Source organism: Oncorhynchus mykiss, chromosome 19 (genome assembly GCF_057628025.1).
Source record: "Oncorhynchus mykiss isolate SJ-2025 chromosome 19, ASM5762802v1, whole genome shotgun sequence".
Taxonomy (NCBI): Eukaryota; Metazoa; Chordata; class Actinopteri; order Salmoniformes; family Salmonidae; genus Oncorhynchus; species Oncorhynchus mykiss.
The window spans coordinates 71,034,929-71,061,939 of record NC_143040.1 but is presented as its reverse complement, the minus strand read 5'-3'; the positions used below and the strand labels follow the sequence as shown (position 1 = coordinate 71,061,939).

Sequence of the window (27,011 nt, the reverse complement as noted above, 5' to 3'; positions counted from 1 at the left end):
TAAGGGGAACCTCCCTACTAGACTGGAATGGAATGTAAAGGGGAACCTCTACTAGACTGGAATGGAATGTAAAGGGAAACCTCCCTACTAGACTGGAATGTAAAGGGGAACCTCCCTACTGGAATGGAATGTAAAGGGGAACCTCCCTACTGGAATGGAATGTAAAGGGGAACCTCCCTACTAGACTGGAATGTAAAGGGGAACCTCCCTACTAGACTGGAATGTTAAGGGGAACCTCCCTACTAGACTGGAATGGAATGTAAAGGGGAACCTCTACTAGACTGGAATGGAATGTAAAGGGGAACCTCCCTACTAGACTGGAATGGAATGTAAAGGGGAACCTCCCTACTAGACTGGAATGTAAAGGGGAACCTCCATACTGGAATGGAATGGAAAGGGGAACCTCCCTACTGGAATGGAATGTAAAGGGGAACCTCCCTACTGGAATGGAATGTAAAGGGGAACCTCCATACTAGACTGGAATGGAATGTAAAGGGGAACCTCCTTACTAGACTGGAATGGAATGTAAAGGGGAACCTCCCTACTAGACTAGACTGGAATGGAATGTAAAGGGGAACCTCCCTACTAGACTAGACTGGAATGGAATTTAAAGGGGAACCTCCCTACTGGAATGAAATGTAAAGGGGAACCTCCCTACTAGACTGGAATGGAATGTAAAGGGGAACCTCTACTAGACTGGAATGGAATGTAAAGGGAAACCTCCCTACTAGACTGGAATGTAAAGGGGAACCTCCCTACTGGAATGGAATGTAAAGGGGAACCTCCCTACTGGAATGGAATGTAAAGGGGAACCTCCCTACTAGACTGGAATGTAAAGGGGAACCTCCCTACTAGACTGGAATGGAATGTAAAGGGGAACCTCTACTAGACTGGAATGGAATGTAAAGGGGAACCTCCCTACTAGACTGGAATGGAATGTAAAGGGGAACCTCCCTACTAGACTGGAATGTAAAGGGGAACCTCCCTACTAGACTGGAATGTAAAGGGGAACCTCCATACTGGAATGGAATGTAAAGGGGAACCTCCCTACTGGAATGGAATGTAAAGGGGAACCTCCATACTAGACTGGAATGGAATGTAAAGGGGAACCTCCCTACTAGACTGGAATGGAATGTAAAGGGGAACCTCCCTACTAGACTAGACTGGAATGGAATGTAAAGGGGAACCTCCCTACTAGACTAGACTGGAATGGAATTTAAAGGGGAACCTCCCTACTGGAATGAAATGTAAAGGGGAACCTCCCTACTAGACTGGAATGGAATGTAAAGGGGAACCTCTACTAGACTGGAATGGAATGTAAAGGGGAACCTCCCTACTAGACTGGAATGGAATGTAAAGGGGAACCTCCCTACTAGACTGGAATGGAATGTAAAGGGGAACCTCCCTACTAGACTGGAATGGAATGTAAAGGGGAACCTCCCTACTAGACTGGAATGTAAAGGGGAACCTCCATACTGGAATGGAATGGAAAGGGGAACCTCCCTACTGGAATGGAATGTAAAGGGGAACCTCCATACTAGACTGGAATGGAATGTAAAGGGGAACCTCCCTACTAGACTGGAATGGAATGTAAAGGGGAACCTCCCTACTAGACTGGAATGGAATGTAAAGGGGAACCTCCCTACTAGACTAGACTGGAATGGAATGTAAAGGGGAACCTCCCTACTAGACTAGACTGGAATGGAATTTAAAGGGGAACCTCCCTACTGGAATGAAATGTAAAGGGGAACCTCCCTACTAGACTGGAATGGAATGTAAAGGGGAACCTCTACTAGACTGGAATGGAATGTAAAGGGAAACCTCCCTACTAGACTGGAATGTAAAGGGGAACCTCCCTACTGGAATGGAATGTAAAGGGGAACCTCCCTACTAGACTGGAATGTAAAGGGGAACCTCCCTACTAGACTGGAATGGAATGTAAAGGGGAACCTCCCTACTAGACTGGAATGGAATGTAAAGGGGAACCTCTACTAGACTGGAATGGAATGTAAAGGGGAACCTCCCTACTAGACTGGAATGGAATGTAAAGGGGAACCTCCCTACTAGACTGGAATGTAAAGGGGAACCTCCATACTGGAATGGAATGTAAAGGGGAACCTCCCTACTGGAATGGAATGTAAAGGGGAACCTCCATACTAGACTGGAATGGAATGTAAAGGGGAACCTCCCTACTAGACTGGAATGGAATGTAAAGGGGAACCTCCCTACTAGACTAGACTGGAATGGAATGTAAAGGGGAACCTCCCTACTAGACTAGACTGGAATGGAATGTAAAGGGGAACCTCCCTACTAGACTAGACTGGAATGGAATTTAAAGGGGAACCTCCCTACTGGAATGAAATGTAAAGGGGAACCTCCCTACTAGACTGGAATGGAATGTAAAGGGGAACCTCTACTAGACTGGAATGGAATGTAAAGGGGAACCTCCCTACTAGACTGGAATGGAATGTAAAGGGGAACCTCCCTACTAGACTGGAATGTAAAGGGGAACCTCCCTACTAGACTGGAATGGAATGTAAAGGGGAACCTCCCTACTAGACTGGAATGGAATGTAAAGGGGAACCTCCCTACTAGACTGGAATGGAATGTAAAGGGGAACCTCCCTATTAGACTGGAATGGAATGTAAAGGGGAACCTCCCTACTAGACTGGAATGGAATGTAAAGGGGAACCTCCCTACTGGAATGGAATGTAAAGGGGAACCTCCCTACTGGAATGGAATGTAAAGGGGAACCTCCCTACTGGAATGGAATGTAAAGGGGAACCTCCCTACTGGAATGGAATGTAAAGGGGAACCTCCCTACTGGAATGGAATGTAAAGGGGAACCTCCCTACTGGAATGGAATGTAAAGGGGAACCTCCCTACTGGAATGGAATGTAAAGGGGAACCTCCCTACTGGAATGGAATGTAAAGGGGAACCTCCCTACTGGAATGGAATGTAAAGGGGAACCTCCCTACTGGAATGGAATGTAAAGGGGAACCTCCCTACTGGAATGGAATGTAAAGGGGAACCTCCCTACTGGAATGGAATGTAAAGGGGAACCTCCCTACTGGAATGGAATGTAAAGGGGAACCTCCCTACTGGAATGGAATGTAGAGGGGAACCTCCCTACTGGAATGGAATGTAAAGGGGAACCTCCCTACTGGAATGGAATGTAAAGGGGAACCTCCCTACTAGACTGGAATGGAATGTAAAGGGGAACCTCCCTACTAGACTGGAATGGAATGTAAAGGGGAACCTCCCTACTAGACTGGAATGGAATGTAAAGGGGAACCTCCCTACTAGACTGGAATGGAATGTAAAGGGGAACCTCCCTACTAGACTGGAATGGAATGTAAAGGGGAACCTCCCTACTAGACTGGAATGGAATGTAAAGGGGAACCTCCCTACTAGACTGGAATGGAATGTAAAGGGGAACCTCCCTACTAGACTGGAATGGAATGTAAAGGGGAACCTCCCTACTAGACTGGAATGGAATGTAAAGGGGAACCTCTACTAGACTGGAATGGAATGTAAAGGGGAACCTCTACTAGACTGGAATGTAAAGGGGAACCTCCATACTGGAATGGAATGTAAAGGGGAACCTCCCTACTGGAATGGAATGTAAAGGGGAACCTCCCTACTAGACTGGAATGTAAAGGGGAACCTCCCTACTAGACTGGAATGGAATGTTAAGGGGAACCTCCCTACTAGACTGGAATGTTAAGGGGAACCTCCCTACTAGACTGGAATGGAATGTAAAGGGGAAACTCCCTACTAGACTGGAATGGAATGTAAAGGGGAACCTCCCTACTAGACAGGAATGGAATGTAAAGGGGAACCTCCCTACTAGACTAGACTGGAATGGAATGTAAAGGGGAACCTCCCTACTAGACTGGAATGGAATGTAAAGGGGAACCTCCCTACTGGAATGGAATGTAAAGGGGAACCTCCCTACTAGACTGGAATGCAAAGGGGAACCTCCCTACTAGACTGGAATGGAATGTAAAGGGGAACCTCTCTACTAGACTGGAATGGAATGTAAAGGGGAACCTCTACTAGACTGGAATGGAATGTAAAGGGGAACCTCCCTACTAGACTGGAATGGAATGTAAAGGGGAACCTCCCTACTAGACTAGACTGGAATGGAATGTAAAGGGGAACCTCCCTACTAGACTGGAATGGAATGTAAAGGGGAACCTCCCTACTAGACTGGAATGGAATGTAAAGGGGAACCTCCCTACTGGAATGAAATGTAAAGGGGAACCTCCCTACTGGAATGAAATGTAAAGGGGAACCTCCCTACTAGACTGGAATGGAATTTAAAGTGGAACCTCCCTACTAGACTGGACTGGAATGTAAAGGGGAACCTCCCTACTGGACTGGAATGGAATGTAAAGGGGAACCTCCCTACTAGACTGGAATGGAATGTAAAGGGGAACCTCCCTACTGGAATTAAATGTAAAGGGGAACCTCCCTACTAGACTGGAATGGAATGTAAAGGGGAACCTCCCTACTGGAATGGAATGTAAAGGGGAACCTCCCTACTGGAATGGAATGTAAAGGGGAACCTCCCTACTAGACTGGAATGTAAAGGGGAACCTCCCTACTAGACTGGAATGGAATGTAAAGGGGAACCTCTACTAGACTGGAATGGAATGTAAAGGGGAACCTCCCTACTAGACTGGAATGGAATGTAAAGGGGAACCTCCCTACTAGACTGGAATGGAATGTAAAGGGGAACCTCCCTACTAGACTGGAATGGAATGTAAAGGGGAACCTCTACTAGACTGGAATGTAAAGGGGAACCTCCATACTGGAATGGAATGTAAAGGGGAACCTCCCTACTGGAATGGAATGTAAAGGGGAACCTCCCTACTAGACTGGAATGTAAAGGGGAACCTCCCTACTAGACTGGAATGGAATGTTAAGGGGAACCTCCCTACTAGACTGGAATGTTAAGGGGAACCTCCCTACTAGACTGGAATGGAATGTAAAGGGGAACCTCCCTACTAGACTGGAATGGAATGTAAAGGGGAACCTCCCTACTAGACAGGAATGGAATGTAAAGGGGAACCTCCCTACTAGACAGGAATGGAATGTAAAGGGGAACCTCCCTACTAGACTAGACTGGAATGGAATGTAAAGGGGAACCTCCCTACTAGACTGGAATGGAATGTAAAGGGGAACCTCCCTACTGGAATGGAATGTAAAGGGGAACCTCCCTACTAGACTGGAATGCAAAGGGGAACCTCCCTACTAGACTGGAATGGAATGTAAAGGGGAACCTCCCTACTAGACTGGAATGGAATGTAAAGGGGAACCTCTACTAGACTGGAATGGAATGTAAAGGGGAACCTCCCTACTAGACTGGAATGGAATGTAAAGGGGAACCTCCCTACTAGACTAGACTGGAATGGAATGTAAAGGGGAACCTCCCTACTAGACTGGAATGGAATGTAAAGGGGAACCTCCCTACTAGACTGGAATGGAATGTAAAGGGGAACCTCCCTACTGGAATGAAATGTAAAGGGGAACCTCCCTACTAGACTGGAATGGAATTTAAAGTGGAACCTCCCTACTAGACTGGACTGGAATGTAAAGGGGAACCTCCCTACTGGACTGGAATGGAATGTAAAGGGGAACCTCCCTACTAGACTGGAATGGAATGTAAAGGGGAACCTCCCTACTAGACTGGAATGTAAAGGGGAACCTCCATACTGGAATGGAATGTAAAGGGGAACCTCCCTACTGGAATGGAATGTAAAGGGGAACCTCCCTACTGGAATGGAATGTAAAGGGGAACCTCCATACTAGACTGGAATGGAATGTAAAGGGGAACCTCCCTACTAGACTGGAATGGAATGTAAAGGGGAACCTCCCTACTAGACTAGACTGGAATGGAATGTAAAGGGGAACCTCCCTACTAGACTAGACTGGAATGGAATTTAAAGGGGAACCTCCCTACTGGAATGAAATGTAAAGGGGAACCTCCCTACTAGACTGTAATGGAATGTAAAGGGGAACCTCTACTAGACTGGAATGGAATGTAAAGGGGAACCTCCCTACTAGACTGGAATGGAATGTAAAGGGGAACCTCCCTACTAGACTGGAATGGAATGTAAAGGGGAACCTCCCTACTGGACTGGAATGGAATGTAAAGGGGAACCTCCCTACTAGACTGGAATGTAAAGGGGAACCTCCATACTGGAATGGAATGTAAAGGGGAACCTCCCTACTGGAATGGAATGTAAAGGGGAACCTCCATACTAGACTGGAATGGAATGTAAAGGGGAACCTCCCTACTAGACTGGAATGGAATGTAAAGGGGAACCTCCCTACTAGACTAGACTGGAATGGAATGTAAAGGGGAACCTCCCTACTAGACTAGACTGGAATGGAATTTAAAGGGGAACCTCCCTACTGGAATGAAATGTAAAGGGGAACCTCCCTACTAGACTGGAATGGAATGTAAAGGGGAACCTCTACTAGACTGGAATGGAATGTAAAGGGGAACCTCCCTACTAGACTGGAATGGAATGTAAAGGGGAACCTCCCTACTAGACTGGAATGGAATGTAAAGGGGAACCTCCCTACTAGACTGGAATGGAATGTAAAGGGGAACCTCCCTACTAGACTGGAATGGAATGTAAAGGGGAACCTCCCTACTAGACTGGAATGGAATGTAAAGGGGAACCTCCCTATTAGACTGGAATGGAATGTAAAGGGGAACCTCCCTACTAGACTGGAATGGAATGTAAAGGGGAACCTCCCTATTAGACTGGAATGGAATGTAAAGGGGAACCTCCCTACTAGACTGGAATGGAATGTAAAGGGGAACCTCCCTACTGGACTGGAATGGAATGTAAAGGGGAACCTCCCTACTGGAATGGCATGTAAAGGGGAACCTCCCTACTGGAATGGAATGTAAAGGGGAACCTCCCTACTGGAATGGAATGTAAAGGGGAACCTCCCTACTGGAATGGAATGTAAAGGGGAACCTCCCTACTGGAATGGAATGTAAAGGGGAACCTCCCTACTGGAATGGAATGTAAAGGGGAACCTCCCTACTGGAATGGAATGTAAAGGGGAACCTCCCTACTGGAATGGAATGTAAAGGGGAACCTCCCTACTGGAATGGAATGTAAAGGGGAACCTCCCTACTGGAATGGAATGTAAAGGGGAACCTCCCTACTGGAATGGAATGTAAAGGGGAACCTCCCTACTGGAATGGAATGTAAAGGGGAACCTCCCTACTGGAATGGAATGTAAAGGGGAACCTCCCTACTGGAATGGAATGTAAAGGGGAACCTCCCTACTGGAATGGAATGTAAAGGGGAACCTCCCTACTAGACTGGAATGGAATGTAAAGGGGAACCTCCCTACTAGACTGGAATGGAATGTAAAGGGGAACCTCCCTACTAGACTGGAATGGAATGTAAAGGGGAACCTCCCTACTAGACTGGAATGGAATGTAAAGGGGAACCTCCCTACTAGACTGGAATGGAATGTAAAGGGGAACCTCCCTACTAGACTGGAATGGAATGTAAAGGGGAACCTCCCTACTAGACTGGAATGGAATGTAAAGGGGAACCTCTACTAGACTGGAATGGAATGTAAAGGGGAACCTCTACTAGACTGGAATGTAAAGGGGAACCTCCATACTGGAATGGAATGTAAAGGGGAACCTCCCTACTGGAATGGAATGTAAAGGGGAACCTCCCTACTAGACTGGAATGTAAAGGGGAACCTCCCTACTAGACTGGAATGTTAAGGGGAACCTCCCTACTAGACTGGAATGGAATGTAAAGGGGAACCTCCCTACTAGACTGGAATGGAATGTAAAGGGGAACCTCCCTACTAGACAGGAATGGAATGTAAAGGGGAACCTCCCTACTAGACTAGACTGGAATGGAATGTAAAGGGGAACCTCCCTACTAGACTGGAATGGAATGTAAAGGGGAACCTCCCTACTGGAATGGAATGTAAAGGGGAACCTCCCTACTAGACTGGAATGCAAAGGGGAACCTCCCTACTAGACTGGAATGGAATGTAAAGGGGAACCTCCCTACTAGACTGGAATGGAATGTAAAGGGGAACCTCTACTAGACTGGAATGGAATGTAAAGGGGAACCTCCCTACTAGACTGGAATGGAATGTAAAGGGGAACCTCCCTACTAGACTAGACTGGAATGGAATGTAAAGGGGAACCTCCCTACTAGACTGGAATGGAATGTAAAGGGGAACCTCCCTACTAGACTGGAATGGAATGTAAAGGGGAACCTCCCTACTGGAATGAAATGTAAAGGGGAACCTCCCTACTGGAATGAAATGTAAAGGGGAACCTCCCTACTAGACTGGAATGGAATTTAAAGTGGAACCTCCCTACTAGACTGGACTGGAATGTAAAGGGGAACCTCCCTACTGGACTGGAATGGAATGTAAAGGGGAACCTCCCTACTGGACTGGAATGGAATGTAAAGGGGAACCTCCCTACTAGACTGGAATGGAATGTAAAGGGGAACCTCCCTACTGGAATTAAATGTAAAGGGGAACCTCCCTACTAGACTGGAATGGAATGTAAAGGGGAACCTCCCTACTGGAATGGAATGTAAAGGGGAACCTCCCTACTGGAATGGAATGTAAAGGGGAACCTCCCTACTAGACTGGAATGTAAAGGGGAACCTCCCTACTAGACTGGAATGGAATGTAAAGGGGAACCTCTACTAGACTGGAATGGAATGTAAAGGGGAACCTCCCTACTAGACTGGAATGGAATGTAAAGGGGAACCTCCCTACTAGACTGGAATGGAATGTAAAGGGGAACCTCCCTACTAGACTGGAATGGAATGTAAAGGGGAACCTCTACTAGACTGGAATGTAAAGGGGAACCTCCATACTGGAATGGAATGTAAAGGGGAACCTCCCTACTGGAATGGAATGTAAAGGGGAACCTCCCTACTAGACTGGAATGTAAAGGGGAACCTCCCTACTAGACTGGAATGGAATGTTAAGGGGAACCTCCCTACTAGACTGGAATGTTAAGGGGAACCTCCCTACTAGACTGGAATGGAATGTAAAGGGGAACCTCCCTACTAGACTGGAATGGAATGTAAAGGGGAACCTCCCTACTAGACAGGAATGGAACGTAAAGGGGAACCTCCCTACTAGACTAGACTGGAATGGAATGTAAAGGGGAACCTCCCTACTAGACTGGAATGGAATGTAAAGGGGAACCTCCCTACTGGAATGGAATGTAAAGGGGAACCTCCCTACTGGAATGGAATGCAAAGGGGAACCTCCCTACTAGACTGGAATGGAATGTAAAGGGGAACCTCCCTACTAGACTGGAATGGAATGTAAAGGGGAACCTCTACTAGACTGGAATGGAATGTAAAGGGGAACCTCCCTACTAGACTAGACTGGAATGGAATGTAAAGGGGAACCTCCCTACTAGACTGGAATGGAATGTAAAGGGGAACCTCCCTACTAGACTGGAATGGAATGTAAAGGGGAACCTCCCTACTAGACTGGAATGGAATGTAAAGGGGAACCTCCCTACTGGAATGAAATGTAAAGGGGAACCTCCCTACTAGACTGGAATGGAATTTAAAGTGGAACCTCCCTACTAGACTGGACTGGAATGTAAAGGGGAACCTCCCTACTGGACTGGAATGGAATGTAAAGGGGAACCTCCCTACTAGACTGGAATGGAATGTAAAGGGGAACCTCCCTACTAGACTGGAATGGAATGTAAAGGGGAACCTCCCTACTGGAATTAAATGTAAAGGGGAACCTCCCTACTAGACTGGAATGGAATGTAAAGGGGAACCTCCCTACTGGAATGGAATGTAAAGGGGAACCTCCCTACTGGACTGGAATGTAAAGGGGAACCTCCCTACTAGACTGGAATGGAATGTAAAGGGGAACCTCCCTACTAGACTGGAATGGAATGTAAAGGGGAACCTCCCTACTAGACTGGAATGGAATGTAAAGGGGAACCTCCCTACTAGACTAGACTGGAATGGAATGTAAAGGGGAACCTCCCTACTAGACTAGACTGGAATGGAATGTAAAGGGGAACCTCCCTACTAGATTGGAATGGAATGTAAAGGGGAACCTCCCTACTAGACTGGAATGGAATGTAAAGGGGAACCTCCCTACTAGACTGGACTGGAATGTAAAGGGGAACCTCCCTACTGGACTGGAATGTAAAGGGGAACCTCTACTAGACTGGAATGGAATGTAAAGGGGAACCTCCCTACTAGACTGGAATGGAATGTAAAGGGGAACCTCCCTACTAGACTGGAATGGAATATAAAGGGGAACCTCTACTAGACTGGAATGGAATGTAAAGGGGAACCTCCCTACTAGACTGGAATGTAAAGGGGAACCTCCCTACTAGACTGGAATGGAATGTAAAGGGGAACCTCCCTACTAGACTAGACTGGAATGGAATGTAAAGGGGAACCTCCCTACTAGACTGGAATGGAATGTAAAGGGGAACCTCCCTACTAGACTGGAATGGAATGTAAAGGGGAACCTCCCTACTAGACTGGACTGGAATGTAAAGGGGAACCTCCCTACTGGACTGGAATGTAAAGGGGAACCTCTACTAGACTGGAATGGAATGTAAAGGGGAACCTCCCTACTAGACTGGAATGGAATGTAAAGGGGAACCTCCCTACTAGACTGGAATGGAATGTAAAGGGGAACCTCCCTACTAGACTGTAATGGGGAACCTCTCTACTAGATTAAAATGAAATGGCATGTGAAGGGGAACCTCTCTACTAGACTGAAATGTCGAGGGGAACGATAAGAGATGATATTTAACCAACCTTCCCAATTTGACACCTAAATGACATAGCTTCCTAACTTCTAAGTACTATACCTGAAATAAAGGGGAACCTCCCTACTAGACTGGAATGGAATGTAAAGGGGAACCTCCCTACTGGAATGGAATTTAAAGGGGAACCTCCCTACTGGACTGGAATGTAAAGGGGAACCTCCCTACTAGACTGGAATGGAATGTAAAGGGGAACCTCCCTACTAGACTGGAATGGAATGTAAAGGGGAACCTCCCTACTAGACAGGAATGGAATGTAAAGGGGAACCTCCCTACTAGACTGGAATGTAAAGGGGAACCTCCCTACTAGACTGGAATGGAATGTAAAGGGGAACCTCTACTAGACTGGAATGGAATGTAAAGGGGAACCTCTACTAGACTGGAATGTAAAGGGGAACCTCCCTACTGGAATGGAATGTAAAGGGGAACCTCCCTACTGGAATGGAATGTAAAGGGGAACCTCCCTACTGGAATGGAATGTAAAGGGGAACCTCCCTACTAGACTGGAATGCAAAGGGGAACCTCCCTACTAGACTGGAATGGAATGTAAAGGGGAACCTCCCTACTAGACTGGAATGGAATGTAAAGGGGAACCTCTACTAGACTGGAATGGAATGTAAAGGGGAACCTCCCTACTAGACTGGAATGGAATGTAAAGGGGAACCTCCCTACTAGACTAGACTGGAATGGAATGTAAAGGGGAACCTCCCTACTAGACTGGAATGGAATGTAAAGGGGAACCTCCCTACTAGACTGGAATGGAATGTAAAGGGGAACCTCCCTACTGGAATGAAATGTAAAGGGGAACCTCCCTACTGGAATGAAATGTAAAGGGGAACCTCCCTACTAGACTGGAATGGAATTTAAAGTGGAACCTCCCTACTAGACTGGACTGGAATGTAAAGGGGAACCTCCCTACTGGACTGGAATGGAATGTAAAGGGGAACCTCCCTACTGGACTGGAATGGAATGTAAAGGGGAACCTCCCTACTAGACTGGAATGGAATGTAAAGGGGAACCTCCCTACTGGAATTAAATGTAAAGGGGAACCTCCCTACTAGACTGGAATGGAATGTAAAGGGGAACCTCCCTACTGGAATGGAATGTAAAGGGGAACCTCCCTACTGGAATGGAATGTAAAGGGGAACCTCCCTACTAGACTGGAATGTAAAGGGGAACCTCCCTACTAGACTGGAATGGAATGTAAAGGGGAACCTCTACTAGACTGGAATGGAATGTAAAGGGGAACCTCCCTACTAGACTGGAATGGAATGTAAAGGGGAACCTCCCTACTAGACTGGAATGGAATGTAAAGGGGAACCTCCCTACTAGACTGGAATGGAATGTAAAGGGGAACCTCTACTAGACTGGAATGTAAAGGGGAACCTCCATACTGGAATGGAATGTAAAGGGGAACCTCCCTACTGGAATGGAATGTAAAGGGGAACCTCCCTACTAGACTGGAATGTAAAGGGGAACCTCCCTACTAGACTGGAATGGAATGTTAAGGGGAACCTCCCTACTAGACTGGAATGTTAAGGGGAACCTCCCTACTAGACTGGAATGGAATGTAAAGGGGAACCTCCCTACTAGACTGGAATGGAATGTAAAGGGGAACCTCCCTACTAGACAGGAATGGAATGTAAAGGGGAACCTCCCTACTAGACTAGACTGGAATGGAATGTAAAGGGGAACCTCCCTACTAGACTGGAATGGAATGTAAAGGGGAACCTCCCTACTGGAATGGAATGTAAAGGGGAACCTCCCTACTGGAATGGAATGCAAAGGGGAACCTCCCTAATAGACTGGAATGGAATGTAAAGGGGAACCTCCCTACTAGACTGGAATGGAATGTAAAGGGGAACCTCTACTAGACTGGAATGGAATGTAAAGGGGAACCTCCCTACTAGACTAGACTGGAATGGAATGTAAAGGGGAACCTCCCTACTAGACTGGAATGGAATGTAAAGGGGAACCTCCCTACTAGACTGGAATGGAATGTAAAGGGGAACCTCCCTACTAGACTGGAATGGAATGTAAAGGGGAACCTCCCTACTGGAATGAAATGTAAAGGGGAACCTCCCTACTAGACTGGAATGGAATTTAAAGTGGAACCTCCCTACTAGACTGGACTGGAATGTCAAGGGGAACCTCCCTACTGGACTGGAATGGAATGTAAAGGGGAACCTCCCTACTAGACTGGAATGGAATGTAAAGGGGAACCTCCCTACTAGACTGGAATGGAATGTAAAGGGGAACCTCCCTACTGGAATTAAATGTAAAGGGGAACCTCCCTACTAGACTGGAATGGAATGTAAAGGGGAACCTCCCTACTGGAATGGAATGTAAAGGGAACCTCCCTACTGGACTGGAATGTAAAGGGGAACCTCCCTACTAGACTGGAATGGAATGTAAAGGGGAACCTCCCTACTAGACTGGAATGGAATATAAAGGGGAACCTCTACTAGACTGGAATGGAATGTAAAGGGGAACCTCCCTACTAGACTGGAATGGAATGTAAAGGGGAACCTCCCTACTAGACTAGACTGGAATGGAATGTAAAGGGGAACCTCCCTACTAGACTAGACTGGAATGGAATGTAAAGGGGAACCTCCCTACTAGACTGGAATGGAATGTAAAGGGGAACCTCCCTACTAGACTAGACTGGAATGGAATGTAAAGGGGAACCTCCCTACTAGACTGGAATGGAATGTAAAGGGGAACCTCCCTACTAGACTGGAATGGAATGTAAAGGGGAACCTCCCTACTAGACTGGACTGGAATGTAAAGGGGAACCTCCCTACTGGACTGGAATGTAAAGGGGAACCTCTACTAGACTGGAATGGAATGTAAAGGGGAACCTCCCTACTAGACTGGAATGGAATGTAAAGGGGAACCTCCCTACTAGACTGGAATGGAATGTAAAGGGGAACCTCCCTACTAGACTGTAATGGGGAACCTCTCTACTAGATTAAAATGAAATGGCATGTGAAGGGGAACCTCTCTACTAGACTGAAATGTCGAGGGGAACGATAAGAGATGATATTTAACCAACCTTCCCAATTTGACACCTAAATGACATAGCTTCCTAACTTCTAAGTACTATACCTGAAATAAAGGGGAACCTCCCTACTAGACTGGAATGGAATGTAAAGGGGAACCTCCCTACTGGAATGGAATTTAAAGGGGAACCTCCCTACTGGACTGGAATGTAAAGGGGAACCTCCCTACTAGACTGGAATGGAATGTAAAGGGGAACCTCCCTACTAGACTGGAATGGAATGTAAAGGGGAACCTCCCTACTAGACTGGAATGGAATGTAAAGGGGAACCTCCCTACTAGACAGGAATGGAATGTAAAGGGGAACCTCCCTACTAGACTGGAATGGAATGTAAAGGGGAACCTCTACTAGACTGGAATGTAAAGGGGAACCTCTACTAGACTGGAATGTAAAGGGGAACCTCCCTACTGGAATGGAATGTAAAGGGGAACCTCCCTACTGGAATGGAATGCAAAGGGGAACCTCCCTACTAGACTGGAATGGAATGTAAAGGGGAACCTCCCTACTAGACTGGAATGGAATGTAAAGGGGAACCTCCCTACTAGACTGGAATGGAATGTAAAGGGGAACCTCTACTAGACTGGAATGGAATGTAAAGGGGAACCTCCCTACTAGACTGGAATGGAATGTAAAGGGGAACCTCCCTACTAGACTAGACTGGAATGGAATGTAAAGGGGAACCTCCCTACTAGACTGGAATGGAATGTAAAGGGGAACCTCCCTACTAGACTGGAATGGAATGTAAAGGGGAACCTCCCTACTGGAATGAAATGTAAAGGGGAACCTCCCTACTGGAATGAAATGTAAAGGGGAACCTCCCTACTAGACTGGAATGGAATTTAAAGTGGAACCTCCCTACTAGACTGGACTGGAATGTAAAGGGGAACCTCCCTACTGGACTGGAATGGAATGTAAAGGGGAACCTCCCTACTGGACTGGAATGGAATGTAAAGGGGAACCTCCCTACTAGACTGGAATGGAATGTAAAGGGGAACCTCCCTACTGGAATTAAATGTAAAGGGGAACCTCCCTACTAGACTGGAATGGAATGTAAAGGGGAACCTCCCTACTGGAATGGAATGTAAAGGGGAACCTCCCTACTGGAATGGAATGTAAAGGGGAACCTCCCTACTAGACTGGAATGTAAAGGGGAACCTCCCTACTAGACTGGAATGGAATGTAAAGGGGAACCTCTACTAGACTGGAATGGAATGTAAAGGGGAACCTCCCTACTAGACTGGAATGGAATGTAAAGGGGAACCTCCCTACTAGACTGGAATGGAATGTAAAGGGGAACCTCCCTACTAGACTGGAATGGAATGTAAAGGGGAACCTCCCTACTAGACTGGAATGTAAAGGGGAACCTCCATACTGGAATGGAATGTAAAGGGGAACCTCCCTACTGGAATGGAATGTAAAGGGGAACCTCCCTACTAGACTGGAATGGAATGTTAAGGGGAACCTCCCTACTAGACTGGAATGGAATGTTAAGGGGAACCTCCCTACTAGACTGGAATGGAATGTAAAGGGGAACCTCCCTACTAGACTGGAATGGAATGTAAAGGGGAACCTCCCTACTAGACAGGAATGGAATGTAAAGGGGAACCTCCCTACTAGACTAGACTGGAATGGAATGTAAAGGGGAACCTCCCTACTAGACTGGAATGGAATGTAAAGGGGAAACTCCCTACTGGAATGGAATGTAAAGGGGAACCTCCCTACTGGAATGGAATGCAAAGGGGAACCTCCCTAATAGACTGGAATGGAATGTAAAGGGGAACCTCCCTACTAGACTGGAATGGAATGTAAAGGGGAACCTCTACTAGACTGGAATGGAATGTAAAGGGGAACCTCCCTACTAGACTAGACTGGAATGGAATGTAAAGGGGAACCTCCCTACTAGACTGGAATGGAATGTAAAGGGGAACCTCCCTACTAGACTGGAATGGAATGTAAAGGGGAACCTCCCTACTAGACTGGAATGGAATGTAAAGGGGAACCTCCCTACTGGAATGAAATGTAAAGGGGAACCTCCCTACTAGACTGGAATGGAATTTAAAGTGGAACCTCCCTACTAGACTGGACTGGAATGTAAAGGGGAACCTCCCTACTGGACTGGAATGGAATGTAAAGGGGAACCTCCCTACTAGACTGGAATGGAATGTAAAGGGGAACCTCCCTACTAGACTGGAATGGAATGTAAAGGGGAACCTCCCTACTGGAATTAAATGTAAAGGGGAACCTCCCTACTAGACTGGAATGGAATGTAAAGGGGAACCTCCCTACTGGAATGGAATGTAAAGGGGAACCTCCCTACTGGACTGGAATGTAAAGGGGAACCTCCCTACTAGACTGGAATGGAATGTAAAGGGGAACCTCCCTACTAGACTGGAATGGAATATAAAGGGGAACCTCTACTAGACTGGAATGGAATGTAAAGGGGAACCTCCCTACTAGACTAGACTGGAATGGAATGTAAAGGGGAACCTCCCTACTAGACTGGAATGGAATGTAAAGGGGAACCTCCCTACTAGACTGGAATGGAATGTAAAGGGGAACCTCCCTACTAGACTGGAATGGAATGTAAAGGGGAACCTCCCTACTAGACTGGAATGGAATGTAAAGGGGAACCTCCCTACTAGACTGGAATGGAATGTAAAGGGGAACCTCCCTACTAGACTGGAATGGAATGTAAAGGGGAACCTCCCTACTAGACTGGAATGGAATGTAAAGGGGAACCTCCCTACTAGACTAGACTGGAATGGAATGTAAAGGGGAACCTCCCTACTAGACTGGAATGGAATGTAAAGGGGAACCTCCCTACTAGACTGGAATGGAATGTAAAGGGGAACCTCCCTACTAGACTGGACTGGAATGTAAAGGGGAACCTCCCTACTGGACTGGAATGTAAAGGGGAACCTCTACTAGACTGGAATGGAATGTAAAGGGGAACCTCCCTACTAGACTGGAATGGAATGTAAAGGGGAACCTCCCTACTAGACTGGAATGGAATGTAAAGGGGAACCTCCCTACTAGACTGTAATGGGGAACCTCTCTACTAGATTAAAATGAAATGGCATGTGAAGGGGAACCTCTCTACTAGACTGAAATGTCGAGGGGAACGATAAGAGATGATATTTAACCAACCTTCCCAATTTGACACCTAAATGACATAGCTTCCTAACTTCTAAGTACTATACCTGAAATAAAGGGGAACCTCCCTACTAGACTGGAATGGAATGTAAAGGGGAACCTCCCTACTGGAATGGAATTTAAAGGGGAACCTCCCTACTGGACTGGAATGTAAAGGGGAACCTCCCTACTAGACTGGAATGGAATGTAAAGGGGAACCTCCCTACTAGACTGGAATGGAATGTAAAGGGGAACCTCCCTACTAGACAGGAATGGAATGTAAAGGGGAACCTCCCTACTAGACTGGAATGTAAAGGGGAACCTCCCTACTAGACTGGAATGGAATGTAAAGGGGAACCTCTACTAGACTGGAATGGAATGTAAAGGGGAACCTCTACTAGACTGGAATGTAAAGGGGAACCTCCCTACTGGAATGGAATGTAAAGGGGAACCTCCCTACTGGAATGGAATGTAAAGGGAAACCTCCCTACTGGAATGGAATGTAAAGGGGAACCTCCCTACTAGACTGAAATGGAATGTTAAGGGGAACCTCCCTACTAGACTGGAATGTAAAGGGGAACCTCCATACTGGAATGGAATGTAAAGGGGAACCTCCCTACTGGAATGGAATGTAAAGGGGTACCTCCCTACTAGACTGGAATGTAAAGGGGAACCTCCCTACTAGACTGGAATGGAATGTAAAGGGGAACCTCCCTACTAGACTGGAATGGAATGTAAAGGGGAACCTCCCTACTGGAATGGAATGTAAAGGGAAACCTCCCTACTGGAATGGAATGTAAAGGGGAACCTCCCTACTAGACTGAAATGGAATGTTAAGGGGAACCTCCCTACTAGACTGAAATGGAATGTAAAGGGGAACCTCCCTACTAGACTGGAATGGAATGTAAAGGGGAACCTCCCTACTAGACTGGAATGGAATGTAAAGGGGAACCTCCCTACTAGACTGGAATGGAATGTAAAGGGGAACCTCCCTACTAGACTGGAATGGAATGTAAAGGGGAACCTCCCTACTGGAATGGAATGTAAAGGGGAACCTCCCTACTGGAATGGAATGTAAAGGGGAACCTCCCTACTGGAATGGAATGTAAAGGGGAACCTCCCTACTGGAATGGAATGTAAAGGGGAACCTCCCTACTGGAATGGAATGTAAAGGGGAACCTCCCTACTAGACTGGAATGGAATGTAAAGGGGAACCTCCCTACTAGACTGGAATGGAATGTAAAGGGGAACCTCCCTACTAGACTGTAATGGGGAACCTCTCTACTAGATTAAAATGAAATGGCATGTGAAGGGGAACCTCTCTACTAGACTGAAATGTCGAGGGGAACGATAAGAGATGATATTTAACCAACCTTCCCAATTTGACACCTAAATGACATAGCTTCCTAACTTCTAAGTACTATACCTGAAATAAAGGGGAACCTCCCTACTAGACTGGAATGGAATGTAAAGGGGAACCTCCCTACTGGAATGGAATTTAAAGGGGAACCTCCCTACTGGACTGGAATGTAAAGGGGAACCTCCCTACTAGACTGGAATGGAATGTAAAGGGGAACCTCCCTACTAGACTGGAATGGAATGTAAAGGGGAACCTCCCTACTAGACAGGAATGGAATGTAAAGGGGAACCTCCCTACTAGACTGGAATGTAAAGGGGAACCTCCCTACTAGACTGGAATGGAATGTAAAGGGGAACCTCTACTAGACTGGAATGTAAAGGGGAACCTCTACTAGACTGGAATGTAAAGGGGAACCTCCCTACTGGAATGGAATGTAAAGGGGAACCTCCCTACTGGAATGGAATGCAAAGGGGAACCTCCCTACTAGACTGGAATGGAATGTAAAGGGGAACCTCCCTACTAGACTGGAATGGAATGTAAAGGGGAACCTCCCTACTAGACTGGAATGGAATGTAAAGGGGAACCTCCCTACTAGACTGGAATGGAATGTAAAGGGGAACCTCTACTAGACTGGAATGGAATGTAAAGGGGAACCTCCCTACTAGACTGGAATGGAATGTAAAGGGGAACCTCCCTACTAGACTAGACTGGAATGGAATGTAAAGGGGAACCTCCCTACTAGACTGGAATGGAATGTAAAGGGGAATCTCCCTACTAGACTGGAATGGAATGTAAAGGGGAACCTCCCTACTGGAATGAAATGTAAAGGGGAACCTCCCTACTGGAATGAAATGTAAAGGGGAACCTCCCTACTAGACTGGAATGGAATTTAAAGTGGAACCTCCCTACTAGACTGGACTGGAATGTAAAGGGGAACCTCCCTACTGGACTGGAATGGAATGTAAAGGGGAACCTCCCTACTGGACTGGAATGGAATGTAAAGGGGAACCTCCCTACTAGACTGGAATGGAATGTAAAGGGGAACCTCCCTACTGGAATTAAATGTAAAGGGGAACCTCCCTACTAGACTGGAATGGAATGTAAAGGGGAACCTCCCTACTGGAATGGAATGTAAAGGGGAACCTCCCTACTGGAATGGAATGTAAAGGGGAACCTCCCTACTAGACTGGAATGTAAAGGGGAACCTCCCTACTAGACTGGAATGGAATGTAAAGGGGAACCTCTACTAGACTGGAATGGAATGTAAAGGGGAACCTCCCTACTAGACTGGAATGGAATGTAAAGGGGAACCTCCCTACTAGACTGGAATGGAATGTAAAGGGGAACCTCCCTACTAGACTGGAATGGAATGTAAAGGGGAACCTCCCTACTAGACTGGAATGGAATGTAAAGGGGAACCTCCATACTGGAATGGAATGTAAAGGGGAACCTCCCTACTGGAATGGAATGTAAAGGGGAACCTCCCTACTAGACTGGAATGGAATGTTAAGGGGAACCTCCCTACTAGACTGGAATGGAATGTAAAGGGGAACCTCCCTACTAGACTGGAATGGAATGTAAAGGGGAACCTCCCTACTAGACTGGAATGGAATGTAAAGGGGAACCTCCATACTGGAATGGAATGTAAAGGGGAACCTCCCTACTGGAATGGAATGTAAAGGGGAACCTCCCTACTAGACTGGAATGGAATGTTAAGGGGAACCTCCCTACTAGACTGGAATGGAATGTAAAGGGGAACCTCCCTACTAGACTGGAATGGAATGTAAAGGGGAACCTCCCTACTAGACAGGAATGGAATGTAAAGGGGAACCTCCCTACTAGACTAGACTGGAATGGAATGTAAAGGGGAACCTCCCTACTAGACTGGAATGGAATGTAAAGGGGAAACTCCCTACTGGAATGGAATGTAAAGGGGAACCTCCCTACTGGAATGGAATGCAAAGGGGAACCTCCCTAATAGACTGGAATGGAATGTAAAGGGGAACCTCCCTACTAGACTGGAATGGAATGTAAAGGGGAACCTCTACTAGACTGGAATGGAATGTAAAGGGGAACCTCCCTACTAGACTAGACTGGAATGGAATGTAAAGGGGAACCTCCCTACTAGACTGGAATGGAATGTAAAGGGGAACCTCCCTACTAGACTGGAATGGAATGTAAAGGGGAACCTCCCTACTAGACTGGAATGGAATGTAAAGGGGAACCTCCCTACTGGAATGAAATGTAAAGGGGAACCTCCCTACTAGACTGGAATGGAATTTAAAGTGGAACCTCCCTACTAGACTGGAATGGAATTTAAAGGGGAACCTCCCTACTGGACTGGAATGGAATGTAAAGGGGAACCTCCCTACTAGACTGGAATGGAATGTAAAGGGGAACCTCCCTACTAGACTGGAATGGAATGTAAAGGGGAACCTCCCTACTGGAATTAAATGTAAAGGGGAACCTCCCTACTAGACTGGAATGGAATGTAAAGGGGAACCTCCCTACTGGAATGGAATGTAAAGGGGAACCTCCCTACTGGACTGGAATGTAAAGGGGAACCTCCCTACTAGACTGGAATGGAATGTAAAGGGGAACCTCCCTACTAGACTGGAATGGAATATAAAGGGGAACCTCTACTAGACTGGAATGGAATGTAAAGGGGAACCTCCCTACTAGACTGGAATGGAATGTAAAGGGGAACCTCCCTACTAGACTAGACTGGAATGGAATGTAAAGGGGAACCTCCCTACTAGACTGGAATGGAATGTAAAGGGGAACCTCCCTACTAGACTGGAATGGAATGTAAAGGGGAACCTCCCTACTAGACTGGAATGGAATGTAAAGGGGAACCTCCCTACTAGACTGGAATGGAATGTAAAGGGGAACCTCCCTACTAGACTGGAATGGAATGTAAAGGGGAACCTCCCTACTAGACTGGAATGGAATGTAAAGGGGAACCTCCCTACTAGACTGGAATGGAATGTAAAGGGGAACCTCCCTACTAGACTGGAATGGAATGTAAAGGGGAACCTCCCTACTAGACTAGACTGGAATGGAATGTAAAGGGGAACCTCCCTACTAGACTGGAATGGAATGTAAAGGGGAACCTCCCTACTAGACTGGAATGGAATGTAAAGGGGAACCTCCCTACTAGACTGGACTGGAATGTAAAGGGGAACCTCCCTACTGGACTGGAATGTAAAGGGGAACCTCTACTAGACTGGAATGGAATGTAAAGGGGAACCTCCCTACTAGACTGGAATGGAATGTAAAGGGGAACCTCCCTACTAGACTGGAATGGAATGTAAAGGGGAACCTCCCTACTAGACTGTAATGGGGAACCTCTCTACTAGATTAAAATGAAATGGCATGTGAAGGGGAACCTCTCTACTAGACTGAAATGTCGAGGGGAACGATAAGAGATGATATTTAACCAACCTTCCCAATTTGACACCTAAATGACATAGCTTCCTAACTTCTAAGTACTATACCTGAAATAAAGGGGAACCTCCCTACTAGACTGGAATGGAATGTAAAGGGGAACCTCCCTACTGGAATGGAATTTAAAGGGGAACCTCCCTACTGGACTGGAATGTAAAGGGGAACCTCCCTACTAGACTGGAATGGAATGTAAAGGGGAACCTCCCTACTAGACTGGAATGGAATGTAAAGGGGAACCTCCCTACTAGACAGGAATGGAATGTAAAGGGGAACCTCCCTACTAGACTGGAATGTAAAGGGGAACCTCCCTACTAGACTGGAATGGAATGTAAAGGGGAACCTCTACTAGACTGGAATGGAATGTAAAGGGGAACCTCTACTAGACTGGAATGTAAAGGGGAACCTCCCTACTGGAATGGAATGTAAAGGGGAACCTCCCTACTGGAATGGAATGTAAAGGGAAACCTCCCTACTGGAATGGAATGTAAAGGGGAACCTCCCTACTAGACTGAAATGGAATGTTAAGGGGAACCTCCCTACTAGACTGGAATGTAAAGGGGAACCTCCATACTGGAATGGAATGTAAAGGGGAACCTCCCTACTGGAATGGAATGTAAAGGGGTACCTCCCTACTAGACTGGAATGTAAAGGGGAACCTCCCTACTAGACTGGAATGGAATGTAAAGGGGAACCTCCCTACTAGACTGGAATGGAATGTAAAGGGGAACCTCCCTACTGGAATGGAATGTAAAGGGAAACCTCCCTACTGGAATGGAATGTAAAGGGGAACCTCCCTACTAGACTGAAATGGAATGTTAAGGGGAACCTCCCTACTAGACTGAAATGGAATGTAAAGGGGAACCTCCCTACTAGACTGGAATGGAATGTAAAGGGGAACCTCCCTACTAGACTGGAATGGAATGTAAAGGGGAACCTCCCTACTAGACTGGAATGGAATGTAAAGGGGAACCTCCCTACTAGACTGGAATGGAATGTAAAGGGGAACCTCCCTACTGGAATGGAATGTAAAGGGGAACCTCCCTACTGGAATGGAATGTAAAGGGGAACCTCCCTACTGGAATGGAATGTAAAGGGGAACCTCCCTACTGGAATGGAATGTAAAGGGGAACCTCCCTACTAGACTGGAATGGAATGTAAAGGGGAACCTCCCTATTAGACTGGAATGGAATGTAAAGGGGAACCTCCCTACTAGACTGGAATGTAAAGGGGAACCTCCCTACTAGACTGGAATGGAATGTAAAGGGGAACCTCCCTACTAGACTGGAATGGAATGTAAAGGGGAACCTCCCTACTAGACTGGAATGGAATGTAAAGGGGAACCTCCCTACTAGACTGGAATGGAATGTAAAGGGGGACCTCTACTAGACTGGAATGGAATGTAAAGGGGAACCTCTACTAGACTGGAATGTAAAGGGGAACCTCCATACTGGAATGGAATGTAAAGGGGAACCTCCCTACTGGAATGGAATGTAAAGGGGAACCTCCCTACTAGACTGGAATGTAAAGGGGAACCTCCCTACTAGACTGGAATGGAATGTTAAGGGGAACCTCCCTACTAGACTGGAATGTTAAGGGGAACCTCCATACTGGAATGGAATGTAAAGGGGAACCTCCCTACTGGAATGGAATGTAAAGGGGAACCTCCCTACTAGACTGGAATGTAAAGGGGAACCTCCCTACTAGACTGGAATGGAATGTAAAGGGGAACCTCCCTACTAGACTGGAATGGAATGTAAAGGGGAACCTCCCTACTAGACTGGAATGGAATGTAAAGGGGAACCTCCCTACTAGACTGGAATGGAATGTAAAGGGGAACCTCCCTACTAGACTAGACTGGAATGGAATGTAAAGGGGAACCTCCCTACTAGACTGGAATGGAATGTAAAGGGGAACCTCCCTACTGGAATGGAATGTAAAGGGGAACCTCCCTACTAGACTGGAATGCAAAGGGGAACCTCCCTACTAGACTGGAATGGAATGTAAAGGGGAACCTCCCTACTAGACTGGAATGGAATGTAAAGGGGAACCTCCCTACTAGACTGGAATGGAATGTAAAGGGGAACCTCCCTACTAGACTGGAATGGAATGTAAAGGGGAACCTCCCTACTAGACTGGAATGGAATGTAAAGGGGAACCTCCCTACTAGACTGGAATGGAATGTAAAGGGGAACCTCCCTACTAGACTGGAATGGAATGTAAAGGGGAACCTCCCTACTAGACTAGACTGGAATGGAATGTAAAGGGGAACCTCCCTACTAGACTGGAATGGAATGTAAAGGGGAACCTCCCTACTGGAATGAAATGTAAAGGGGAACCTCCCTACTAGACTGGAATGGAATTTAAAGTGGAACCTCCCTACTAGACTGGACTGGAATGTAAAGGGGAACCTCCCTACTGGACTGGAATGTAAAGGGGAACCTCCCTACTAGACTGGAATGGAATGTAAAGGGGAACCTCCCTACTAGACTGGAATGGAATGTAAAGGGGAACCTCCCTACTAGACTGGAATGGAATGTAAAGGGGAACCTCCCTACTGGAATTAAATGTAAAGGGGAACCTCCCTACTAGACTGGAATGGAATGTAAAGGGGAACCTCCCTACTGGAATGGAATGTAAAGGGGAACCTCCCTACTAGACTGGAATGTAAAGGGGAACCTCCCTACTAGACTGGAATGGAATGTAAAGGGGAACCTCCCTACTAGACTGGAATGGAATATAAAGGGGAACCTCCCTACTAGACTGGAATGGAATGTAAAGGGGAACCTCCCTACTAGACTGGAATGTAAAGGGGAACCTCTACTAGACTGGAATGGAATGTAAAGGGGAACCTCCCTACTAGACTGGAATGGAATGTAAAGGGGAATCTCCCTACTAGACTGGAATGGAATGTAAAGGGGAACCTCCCTACTAGACTGGAATGGAATGTAAAGGGGAACCTCCCTACTAGACTGGAATGGAATGTAAAGGGGAACCTCCCTACTAGACTGGAATGGAATGTAAAGGGGAACCTCCCTACTAGACTGGAATGGAATGTAAAGGGGAACCTCCCTACTAGACTGGAATGGAATGTAAAGGGGAACCTCCCTACTAGACTAGACTGGAATGGAATGTAAAGGGGAACCTCCCTACTAGACTGGAATGGAATGTAAAGGGGAACCTCCCTACTAGACTAGACTGGAATGGAATGTAAAGGGGAACCTCCCTACTAGACTGGAATGGAATGTAAAGGGGAACCTCCCTACTAGACTGGAATGGAATGTAAAGGGGAACCTCCCTACTAGACTGGACTGGAATGTAAAGGGGAACCTCCCTACTGGACTGGAATGTAAAGGGGAACCTCTACTAGACTGGAATGGAATGTAAAGGGGAACCTCCCTACTAGACTGGAATGGAATGTAAAGGGGAACCTCCCTACTAGACTGGAATGGAATGTAAAGGGGAACCTCCCTACTAGACTGGAATGGGGAACCTCTCTACTAGATTAAAATGAAATGGCATGTGAAGGGGAACCTCTCTACTAGACTGAAATGTCGAGGGGAACGATAAGAGATTATATTTAACCAACCTTCCCAATTTGACACCTAAATGACATAGCTTCCTAACTTCTAAGTACTATACCTGAAATAAAGGGGAACCTCCCTACTAGACTGGAATGGAATGTAAAGGGGAACCTCCCTACTGGAATCAAATGTAAAGGGGAACCTCCCTACTGGACTGGAATGTAAAGGGGAACCTCCCTACTAGACTGGAATGGAATGTAAAGGGGAACCTCCCTACTAGACTGGAATGGAATGTAAAGGGGAACCTCCCTACTGGAATGGAATGTTAAGGGGAACCTCCCTACTAGACTGGAATGGAATGTAAAGGGGAACCTCTACTAGACTGGAATGGAATGTAAAGGGGAACCTCTACTAGACTGGAATGGAATGTAAAGGGGAACCTCTACTAGACTGGAATGTAAAGGGGAACCTCCCTACTGGAATGGAATGTAAAGGGGAACCTCCCTACTGGAATGGAAGGTAAAGGGGAACCTCCCTACTAGACTGAAATGGAATGTTAAGGGGAACCTCCCTACTAGACTGGAATGTAAAGGGGAACCTCCCTACTAGACTGAAATGGAATGTAAAGGGAAACCTCCCTACTAGACTGGAATGTAAAGGGGAACCTCCCTACTAGACTGGAATGTTAAGGGGAACCTCCCTACTAGACTGGAATGGAATGTAAAGGGGAACCTCCCTATTAGACTGGAATGGAATGTAAAGGGGAACCTCCCTACTAGACTGGACTGGAATGTAAAGGGGAACCTCCCTACTGGACTGGAATGTAAAGGGGAACCTCTACTAGACTGGAATGGAATGTAAAGGGGAACCTCCCTACTAGACTGGAATGGAATGTAAAGGGGAACCTCCCTACTAGATTGGAATGGAATGTAAAGGGGAACCTCCCTACTGGACTGGAATGAAATGTAAAGGGGAACCTCCCTACTAGACTGGAATGTAAAGGGGAATCTCCCTACTAGACTGGAATGTAAAGGGGAACCTCTACTAGACTGGAATGGAATGTAAAGGGGAACCTCCCTACTAGACTGGAATGTAAAGGGGAACCTCCCTACTAGACTGGAATGGGGAACCTCTCTACTAGATTAAAATGAAATGGCATGTGAAGGGGAACGTCTCTACTAGATTGAAATGGCATGTGAAGGGGAACCTCTCTACTAGACTGAAATGTCGAGGGGAACGATAAGAGATGATATTTAACCAACCTTCCCAATTTGACACCTAAATGACATAGCTTCCTAACTTCTAAGTACTATACCTGAAATAAAGGGGAACCTCCCTACTAGACTGGAATGGAATGTAAAGGGGAACCTCCCTACTGGAATCGAATGTAAAGGGGAACCTCCCTACTGGAATGGAATGTAAAGGGGAACCTCCCTACTAGACTGGAATGGGGAACCTCTACTAGACTGGAATGGGGAACCTCTACTAGACTGGAATGGGGAACCTCTACTAGACTGGAATGGGGAACCTCTACTAGACTGGAATGGGGAACCTCTACTAGACTGGAATGGGGAACCTCTCTCTACTAGACTGAAATGTCGAGGGGAACGATAAGTAAGAGATGATATTTAACCAACCTTCCC

The 27,011-nt window shown here is 46.7% G+C and overlaps 1 protein-coding gene across 1 annotated transcript in view; it reads right to left on the bottom strand.

Moving 5' to 3' along the window:
* Positions 1-27,011, bottom strand: part of l2hgdh (L-2-hydroxyglutarate dehydrogenase) — a 50,959-nt gene that overhangs the window by 9,228 nt on the left and 14,720 nt on the right. The window lies entirely within an intron of this gene.